This window comes from Panthera uncia, chromosome A2 (assembly GCF_023721935.1).
Source record: "Panthera uncia isolate 11264 chromosome A2, Puncia_PCG_1.0, whole genome shotgun sequence".
Taxonomy (NCBI): domain Eukaryota; kingdom Metazoa; phylum Chordata; class Mammalia; order Carnivora; family Felidae; genus Panthera; species Panthera uncia.
In genome coordinates, this window is record NC_064816.1 from 118350925 (window position 1) to 118362116 (window position 11192).

At 41.8% G+C, this 11192-nt stretch overlaps 1 protein-coding gene across 3 annotated transcripts in view; it reads right to left on the reverse strand.

Moving 5' to 3' along the window:
• The window catches only part of PDE1C (phosphodiesterase 1C), a 293394-nt gene that overhangs the window by 272591 nt on the left and 9611 nt on the right, over positions 1 to 11192 (reverse strand). The gene's annotated exons all lie outside the window — the stretch shown is intronic.

Genomic DNA, 11192 nt, shown 5'->3' on the forward strand with positions numbered 1-11192 from the left:
AAGAATTTCTTTTGTCTGGCACATTTTAAACACCCAATAACTATTAGCTATTTTTATTGTAACTATTATTACTATTGCCTACACCATTTAGCACTGGAGTCCCTTTAAGAATGTGCCTTTTACAATGAAAATGAGTCTTTCCGCTAAACCATAAGATCAGACATAAGCTCTTCCCAGAAGGAAGAAGGGAGGAAAGGGACAATGAGAAAGTCTAGAAGCAAAGGGGTAAGAGCAGCAGTAGGAACTTGCTAATGGCTCAGCTGTGGGCTAGCCTTCTAGAAGAACACTTCCGCAGGAGCAGAAATGGCTGGAGTTCTAGTGCACCTCTGCTATTTAGCCTTGGGCAAATCTACTGGGCATAGAGCTTCTTAATCTATCAAATGGAGATAATATCTGCCCTGGCTATCTCACCCAGGTCATGGTGGCATCCAAGGGGAAAGTGGCCATCAAGTTTACTATCCCAATATCTCAATGGTTTTTATGTTCATGTCCGTTTTTGCAGATTCTAAAGTCTCTCAAAAGAGTCTGAATAGGATCTTAACTGGAGGGGATTCAAGGAAAGAAAGTGGTGGGAGAGGAAAATGTGTCTTCCTTGCTGCATCTCCAGGAAGTGCAATGCTTCCCAGTTGTAAAGAACTAAGGAGTTCCACACCTACGCTCCCATTACAGTCACTGCATCCAGGAAACCAAGCCACTGATTTGCTCATAGAGCTGTATGTCACACATTTTTTAAAAAGGGCACAACCTTTTGGGATGAGCACTGGGGGTTGTATGGAAACCAATTTGACAGTAAATTTCATATATTAAAAAATAAAAAAATAAAAAAAAATTAAAAAAAAAATAAAAAGGGCACAGATGTTTCAAATTCAGAATCACTATGACCTGTTACATCTCTGTTCAAATGAAAAAATGAATGACGGTGTTAGGTGTTAAGTGAAGAAAGCAGCATGCAACGCAGAACCTACAGAATGATCTTGCCTAATGTACCAAATATCTATCTGAAAGGAAACACCAGAATGAAAACCATGACCACAGGGTAGTGGATTAGTCGATCACTGCCTTTATATTTACTATTTTTACGATTATTCTATACCTGTATATAGTCACATATACAGATATATAGGACTATATGAATATATAAAGATATTTACATATTTGAATTTTATCATACATAAAGAGAGGAGGTCAACTAACAGAGTGGGTTAAGGCTTGAACTTTAGAACAAACTGTTCTGATATTGGCTCTGGCACTTAGCTCTACAATATGTGACCAGTTCTTCAACTCCTCTGAGCCTCAGTTTCTTCATTTATAATGTGGGAATAATCAGAGAGCCTCTCCCAAGACCTTGTGATAAGAAATAAATGAGATCGCCCACATGAATGTCAGTTTCACAAACGCAAATTCTTTGTGTGGTTCCCCACAGTAACCTAGTGCCTAAAACAGCACCTTGCACCCCCTCTAAAAGCTGTTCATGGACCCCATCAGCAGTGACAGATCACTCTTCAGGCAGTAGCCAAGGGCAGAGGTTCCATCTACAGGCACAGAGCACAATGAGTTGTGGTGTGGCCCATGCCCTTGGCCCTTGTTAGGACTGTTGTCTACTAAACTGTGTTAAGAAATCTCTGGCAAGATAATAATAATAATAATCCATTGAGAGTGTGCAAGAACCAAAGACAATTGGGCAGGCAGGCCAGATGGATGCTCCTGGCTTCTACCCAGAAGCCCAACTAATTCTGTCAGCAGAGGGTATCTTCAAAGGTCAGAAGAAGACAACCTTTGTTATCGGCTTCCACAGAATTCTCCTAGCATTTGCCAAGAAACATGCAAAGCAAATGCTGGGAGCGCTGAGACAAACAAAGATGAACAAAAATTAGAAGAGCTTCCATTTCCAGCACCCACCAGTAACAAGCACTCAGAACACGTAGCTAATCCTCACAATACCACTGTTAAAATCCACTCTCTGAAAGAAATCTGGATTCTAAAAACAGAAATGAAGACATGTACCTTAAGTGTTATTTTGTGATAACAACCAATACAAGGGGGGTGGCTCAGAAAGCTTCGTGAAGGAGGTAGTTTTGACTGATGGCTGGGATTTCAGCAAGGACAAATACGAAAGTATGAGACAAACAGGTAAGGAGAGCATGTCTAGCGACCTCAAACCAGCCCAGCCCAGCCTAGCCAGATATGGGAGGAGATAGGCCAAAAAAGTGCTGAGGACAAAGTTAAGAAAAGTATTATAATTTATACCCTGTTTTAAAAGATGATACCTGGGAGAAGGGGTCACCTTTTGCATTGCCTTGTCTCATCTCCAAGTATGTGGAAAGACAATAGGGCTCTGGAATGTGACAGACTCAAAACCTAACCACTACCCCCACTCCCAGCCGTGAGACCTCAGGTATGCTCTATGCTAAATCAAGCTTTAGTGTCCACATCTGTAAAACAGAAGGAATGATCTCAGAGGGCATAGCCAGGTACATGTATGCCATATAGACATTCTAAAAATTTTGCATCTCCTTGCCCCTATTTTGAGCTTCTTGAGGTCAAGGATCCTATTATGTAGATCTGTGTTATCTACTCCAAGGGCTTGCACATCAACTAGCACATGGGTGGCACACAACATGCTTGTTGGCAAAATAAAGGAGTCATTTGCAGCTGCCACTCACACTTACCAAAATACTGGTTGTGCTTTTGGTAGACCCAAAGAAACAGAGACCAAAAATCTGATTTTCAGTATAATCCACTCCTGACACTCACTCCTCACCCTCATAGATGCATCCTTGGTTTCATAGACCTGAAGTTCTCTCTTCCCATCTTGTCCCAGATAGTTTCAGAACCAAGACAGATCCAATCCAAATAGTGTCATCTTATACCGGAGTTGAAAGGTCGGCACTTAAAACACTGGAGAAAATGTACTTCCATGGAAATTACCCCACTCAAGATCCACTCACAGATCATTTGGACTGGGCAAGATCAGTGAGGCCTGAATGAGCCCTACTTATCCTTCAGCTCTCAGCTGAGACATCACTTCCTCCTGAAAACCTTCTAGGGTCTCCCAAACTGGACAGTGCTCCTTTTGTATGTTCCACGGTGTCCAGACTTCACCCACATCATTGCACTTGTCACTCCAGATAGTTAGGATCTGTTATGCTGATAGCAATGATAGCTTGTCTGCTACCTGCTGGTGTTTCTCTCTTTCTTAACACAGTGACTGTCAAATAGCAGTTACTCAATATATTGCTGGGGAATGAAGAAGTGAATTTATCAAGAAACTGATCAAAAACTTCTTTCTTTCTACTCATTTCCTTCTGTTCAGCAATGACTTACTATGAGCAGTGAGGACACCTACAACAGCCATCGTTTTCTACACACACGAGGAATGTAGTAAGAGGAGGCTGGGGGCCTCACAGTTGTGGAGCATCTCCTCTGTCCCATGTCCATTACACAAAGTAACTCACTTTGACATCTACAGACCCTGGGAGGGCTACCTCACTTTTCACTTGATGGAAGGGAGGTTCAGAGAGGTTAAGTAACTTAGCTAAGGATACAAAACCTTCAACTAGTTGAGAAAGAAAGCAAACTCTGAAGGCTTCAAAGAAAATTATGCAAATAAATCAAAGGGTGCCAAGAGGGAACTTAGACACTAGACAAAAATAAACAAAACCAACAACGATAAAACAAACTGGGTCCTTTCCTTCCAAACGCAGGAAATGAACTGGAAAAGAGCCCAGTTTATTTTTGGCCTTTTGTTTTTAAGAACTTCATCAGAATTTATCCCTGATTCATAACCTGAAAGACAAAAGGAATATTTTTAAATGTTCTGTTTTGTTTTTTCAAACTTACTTCCAATTTACAATTTTTTGAAACCTGAAACAATACATTGCAAATCTCAAAATTCACACAGCTAGAATGAGTCGATACAAAAAGTAGAGAATGACCAGGGGCTGCTGTGCTCTGAAATCTGGCAACCCTGGCAGCATGGGAGATGGAGATGGCGTGGCTTCATGCTCAGACAGAAGGCCGGTCATCTCCACAAGGCCAGGCCAAGGGAACTGTATCCACGAAGGTCTAGAACAGCGCTTTGCAAACTGTGCCCCAGAATGGGCTCTGCCCTCCTCACTCTGTGGACAGGCAATACAGCATTACGCTGATCACCTGCCTGGACTCAAAGCTTCCTCCAGCTTGGAGTGTCCAATAAGCTACGTGACCTTAAGCAACTTCTATCACGTTCCCAACCACCAGTCTCCTCATCTGTAAAAGCTGGTTAACAATAACACCCACTGCACAAGATGATGTGAGAGTCAAGTGTAAGAATAATGTAAAGCCTTTAGCACAGTGCTGGGTATTCAGTAAGGGTTTAAGAGTCAGCTACTATATTAATAACAGTAATGAATAAATAATAATGTTATTTTAATTCAATAGGTTTCCAAATTTTGTTTGAAAAAAAAAAGCTTTTCATTGATTAAAGAAGCAAAGAAAAAAGGCTGCAGATTGTTTTCTAAAAGTTAAAAAAAAAATTGAATACTTGCAATTCTCCTTATCTTAGAACACTTGAACCATGAAGAAAGCAGGTGCTAACCTCAGTGTTGCTAAGAGGAAAAGGAACCGAAACCGTGTCCAGCTTACCCCCAAGCCCGAAGGACCCTGCAGGCTATATACTGTGCCACACACTCTGGCTGTGGTCCCAGTAAACCTAGCAGAAGTACACATGTCCTTCTAATGTTGAAGTAGGACCACTGTTGAGAAGGCAGGAGAAAAAAAGTAAAAGTGAGTATTTATGAACTAGACGCCATAATAATCCTTAGAAATATCTCAAGTTACTTTGTTTTGAGAGGCAGAGAGAAAAAGAGAGAGTGTAGGGGATGGGCAGAGAGAGAAGGAGACAGAATCTTAAGCAGGCTCTACACCCAGCATGGAGCCTAACACAGGGCCCGATCTTTATGACCCTGAGATCATGACCTGAGCCAAAATCAAGAGTCAGCTGCTTAACTGACTGAGCCACCCAGGCGCCCCTTTAAAGTTGTCTTTTGATAAAGATTCTTTTTATCAAGCACTCCCTAAAAACTGAAGCCCATTGAGTTGCTAACACAGAATCCCTAAGCACCCACCAGAAGTTGTAACTCAATTCAGAGACATGATGTACTATAACCAGCATTGACTGACCTGTATCCACTTACCTCTTAGGCAAATTAAAAGCCTCCTGGTCTTCACTGAAAATCAATGTCTGTTTCATGTGGAATGTTTCTATGGAATTGTGGATTGACCAAGAACTATCATCAGTGTATGTATGTGTATGTGTATGTGTACATGCACGTGTACAGAACAGGAAGTGAGGAGCTGGAAAATTTCCCCTCAAAGGCTTCCATCCGTTTATATCCAGCTGATCACATTCTGAAAAGTGAATACTGAGATGAGAACATCACCAAAGAGCAAAGGGCACTGACCCCCAATATTTTAAAAAGTTACCGAAAGCTCTCCATAGCTGTGTCATCTAGCAGAGGCTTCTAGACACTGAACTTCATTTTACCTCTCCTGGCCCCAGCCAGGGAGAAAAAGGATGAAATTAAGCAAGCATAAAAGGGGTGATTCTGTCCATAGTAAACCTGGACCTACTTGGGGACAGAGCCCAAACAGCAAGGGAACAGCAAGAAACAACAAGGCAGGAGCAAGGATGCTTCTGAGGGGCTTTATTTGCTTTTTGGGTGGCTTGGAGTTCCCAAAGTACCAGGCATGCCCACAATCAAATAAATGTAAGTTTCACATACTCCAAAGTCAAACAGATGATTTGGGAATCATTCCTGATAGCCCGGATAAGTGAGGGTTGAATAAGCACTGATGTTAAATTACGAAGCGGCTGGCAGTCTTTCATTTTTTTTTAAGTGAGTATCTTTGAGTAAGAGCCATATGGGTGCTACAATAATGAGGTTTATAAATAGGCTTAATATTCAAACAAGCTGGCTTTAAAAAAAAAACAACAAAACTTGTGTTCAGTTTCAAAGTTGACAGCAAGATACCTCCCAGTGGGGCACAAGAGGGTTTTCCGGTGTGGGAAGTTGAATGTGCAACAACTACGCATGCACAGTGAGAACTCTAGCTCTCGGCCTCCAGTGTTTGCCGGCACTTCCAGGCAATGGTGACTCATTCTGCTCCAGATCCCGTCTCCATCCTTCCCTACCAAGGTCACTACTGCTGCTGATACACAGACAGCTTTGGAAATCTTGGTTCTTGGCCCTCAGTTTCCTAAAGGGAGAGGAGATTGGGGGGCAAACTCAGAAAAAGTGCACAGAGTTAACTGAGTGGAGTTAACTACATGTTCTCAGGAGTTCAGCTCCCTTGTGGGAAAGTGGACTACAATAAAATGTCCCAAATACCCATGAAATGAGCAAGGACCTGAATGATCATCTGATCCTCCAGTTTTGTTTTTCATTGGCATATGGGTTACAGGCTGAAGAGAACCGGATATCTCTGGAAACTTCTGAATACGTCTTAAATCATTTGTATGAACTACTCTACATGTTGCTGAGAATGGAAGGTCCTTGTACATTTCTTCTTAATCTACCAGTGATTTCATTTCCATGATGCATACATTAAAACCTAGACTTGCAAAGCTTTGTGTATATTGACTGCTTGATGGCACTTCTCATATTTGGAACAAGTAAATGCCATTAAGAAAATGTATATAGGGGCGCCTGGGTGGCGCAGTCGGTTAAGCGTCCGACTTCAGCCAGGTCACGATCTCGCGGTCCGTGAGTTCGAGCCCCGCGTCAGGCTCTGGGCTGATGGCTCGGAGCCTGGAGCCTGTTTCCGATTCTGTGTCTCCCTCTCTCTCTGCCCCTCCCCCGTTCATGCTCTGTGTCTCTCTCTGTCCCAAAAAAAATAAATAAAAAACGTTGAAAAAAAAAATTAAAAAAAAAAAAAAAGAAAGAAAATGTATATAAATTGCAGTCTCCTGGCACCTTCTGGAAGAGTATTGGGGAGCGGGAGAAGATATTAGAGAATGTGAGAGATTCTCTTCCGTTACTAGCTCAAATATTTCTTAACTGATGAGCTACAGAATGAAAATCCATATGGGCAAGGATTCTATTTTCTTTCATGGCCAAAGATCCAAAGCAATATAAAAAATGAAAAATAGTAAAATGATATAAGCTCACTTTCACCTGGAATAACCCAATAATTACTAAAGGGTTGTTTTTCTTTAAATTTTCTAGAGAATTTTTCTGCTAGTTCTTTCTTTTTGGGGGGGTGGGGATTGTCCCACAGACTCACACTCTTCCATTTAGCCTTGTTAGAAAAGGAAGATCATATTCAGAGTCAGCGACTCCCAAGGCACAAACCTGCAATATGTACTCATCACCCAAAGTGATGAGATCAAATTCAAATGAAGAAGTGAGGTTTGGGGACGAGGAAGGTGAACCCGAAGAATAAGAGAACGCTAATCTGAAGCAGAGCTGTAAATAAGACCATCGATTTTTAACTCACTCCTAGAAGCAAATATGTTTGTATCTAGTGCTGGCTGGGCACTAGAAAGAGGAGAAATCTTTAAGAATTAATCCAAACTAAACAACCCCACAGGAAGCCCCACCTGGAACAGCACCAATTCACTCAGCCAATCCACACGGTGCCCCACGCTCCCATATTCCCGAAGGCCTGTTTCTTCATTGTTCTCCCTCCCCAGCCCCCTGTCTGCCTGCAGACAGCTGGCCAGACATAGAAATCCAAATCTCTTGTTCATGCCTGCTTCTCTCCTGGGCCTGGGTTAAAAATTCCAGCACTCGAATTACTGTCCAACAGGCCCCCAAATGGGACTCCCCCCCCCCAAAGAAAGCTGAAATCTTCTTCTGGAAAGCAAGGCTTTTTGAACAGACCAAGCACTATTTCCCTCCTGCTTAAAGCTAGGCAGTGAGCTAATCACTGGCACCAACAACAAAATATGGAAAGGTTTTTAGAAAAAGAAAATAGAAAGTAAATGTCATGCTTGTAGAAGTTCAGGTAGTACTTTTTTGCATAAATTATTTATCCCTCTATTCACATATTTACAACCACTTGCTGTGTTATAAGCACAGCAAAACGGTGTGGGTGGGAATGGAAGAGATTTCTGTGACCTCCTTCTTAGGAGCCTGGCTCCTGTTTAGATAAACATCAATGAGAAAGGCTGAAAACAAAAATATTTCTTAATATCCATGCAACACTGCCAAAGTGGAGATAAATCCAAAGGATTAAGACAAAATCTTACTCTCCACAGATGTATCCCTGTAATTAGGGGAGGAGTAGAATTTTTTAAATTGAATTATCCAAAGAGTTGCTCCAGGTCTCTACTTTGCTCTTCCCCATGTGTATTTAGCCGGAACAAAAACTGTATCTTCTGCCAAGTTTAACTCCAGCGACCAGTCTAATCTTTCTAAGCCTTTCCCGTCTACTCTAGGAGTATTCCTTCCCTCGCTCCTCTCTTCCACCCTCCTCCCAACTCTTACCCAAACCTACTCATGGCAGAAAGCAGCTACTGGCCATTTACAACTCCAGGTGACTTTAAGTCAACACACAGTTCCTGGGGAGCAGAGATCCTTCCTATTTCCTCCAAAACCTTCTCTAACAGTAACATCATCCACAGAAGACTCTTCTCTGGACACAGGCTCTGTAAATTTTAACAATTTAAATATGGCAAAAATAATGGGAATATCCAAAAAACAGAAAAAAAGAGGGAAAAAATTAACTAGCAGATACACTCATAGGGACGATTCTGAGCTCTACTATCAATGGAAATCAGTTGAACATTTGAACCAAATTCTGTTTACCTATAGTTACCTTCACTGAAACTATCCAAAGACTCCCAGAAATGGGTGCTTTGAACAATTCCTTTATTTTTTTTAACAACGACTAATTTTAGTCCATAGTTTTGTAGAAAGAATGACAATTCTAAACAATATTTATGGAGCTTCGATTTATGGTAATTAATCCTTTTGTGTCACAAATGAGCAACACAGAACTCTATTCATGAAAGTATTTGTGGTCCCTCACAGTTAGCAGACTCGACTTCCAAATACAACCTCCTGGAATAGTATACTAGATAAAAAATAGGTAATTTAAACGCATTATAAGACCCATCACAGTCATCCTTAGACAAGAATCAGAGAGATAGAGAAAAAAATGGGTCAGATATTAGTCTGAATTTGAACTATTCCTAAAACACACATGGAAGTAGATTTCAAAAACTAATCCTTCAGGGGGCACCTGGGTGGCTCAGTCAGTTAAGCACTGGCAGTGCCTGCTTTAGATTCTCTCTTTCTCTCTCTCTGCCTCTCCCCAGACCATGTTCTCGCTCTCTCTCAAAATAAATGATAAATTAACTTAAAAGAAAACTAATCTTTCACTACTAGATTTACTCAGAGCGTCTCTAGAGTGCAGGAAAAGTCTTGGTTATTTCAGCATTTTGGTTGTTTGGAATCTGGATAAACAAAACTTAATGTTCTTCGGATGTCCAATAGTGACTTTCGGCCAAAATATTCAACGCATTCTTATGTTGATTATTTAAGGTTTCACTCTTCTGGTGGCCTTAAGGGAAAGGAAAGCTGTTTCAGCAGAATATTGAATAGTGCGTCGCTGCAATAGACCTCTGGAAGAGAATGAAAGTGGAGGGAGGGAGAGCACTTTGGGGAAGGCCTTAAAGAGTAGGAAAAGGGCCATGAATGAGGAGACATAGTGTGGAAGGTGAGAGCTACACCAGGACCTGTGCAGTGCCCCAAGAGACAGAGGCCTGGTGTGTCCATCACAGGGCACCTCAGGAGCAGCAGGGACCCCACAGAGCACCACTGGGCAAGCCTAGACAAAGGACAACCTCCTGCAGAATCTAGAGAGTCTACCCAGCCAACCTTCAAGAGGCCCTGCTGTGGTGCTTGGGCTCCACGCTTTGGGTCTCACTGCCTGGCTCATGCTTGCTCTGTAGTTCCCAGAAGGTCCATGGTGGGGGCCCAACTTCATTTGGCTTCTTGGGTCATAGTCTCTTTCTTCCCTTGGAATACTGGGAATGATCCTGCCTTCCCCACCCCCTCAGGTTTTTGTCTCTGTTCCAAATCCATGTTATGGTGAGCATGGCACCAAGTAGTCAATATAAAGGTTCCAAGCAAAGCTATGTACACATTATGAGCTGGCCTTACCCATATGTTGGACAAGAAAATGTCAATGAGAAAATATATATAAACTTACAGTCTTCTGGCACCTTCTGTCAGACTATTTAGGGTGTCACACTAAACTGCATTCTCTGTGTGTGTCTGTGTATATACATACATATAATTTATTTTTCTTCTTACTTTGTTGGACTATACATTATACCTCCAAACCAGGCGTTTCCATTTATCTCCAGACTCATTTATCCAACTGCTCATGGCTTCACCACATCTATTCAAGGACATCTTATAGGCCCCTCATATTCAGTATGTCCAAAACTGAACTCATTATCTCTACTCCCCATTCATTGTGCTCCCATGCACAACCAAACCTACAACATTAACCCCCACCCCACCTCAGTGGGCCTGATCTAAGTAAATAGCATCTAGGAATGAAGCTAAAAACCTAGGAGTTTTCCTAGATTCCACACTCTTCCCCATTTCCCACATCCAAATCCTGTTGAGTCTGCCTCCTGAAAATCTCTCAAATCCATCCCTATAGACCTACAATGGCTTCCCATTGGTAAAACCCCTGGTCTAAAGAAGAAGCCTCTCAGCCTTAGGGCCATCGTCTGGGAGACCTCCGTGCCATGACAGCCAAGCAAGGGAAGCAGTGAATGTGCAGGCTAAAGTGTAAAACAAGAAAGCTGAGGCAGAGGTCCAAGTAAACTGCTAACTTCTGCACCCGTGGAAACCACAGGAGCAGAAACAGGAAAGCCAGAGGTCAGGGATGCTAGTACCAATTTGTTGGTACATGTCTACTCTCTAAAGCTTGATTCAATGGATCTAGAAATCCGTCACCATCTCATCACAATGACCACCTTTGAGACCCACCTTGCTCATATCAAAACAGTCCCTTTTGGTCCTTTGCCCTGGACCTGTGACTTTTCAGGACTAATTCTGTTTTCATTTGTAGCTGAATGTGGCACATGTACAATAAATCATCCCTTCTGCTGTCTTAGCTGAAGAAATAAATAAAATAAAATAAAATAAAATAAAATAAAATAAAATAAAATAAAATAAAATAAAATAAAA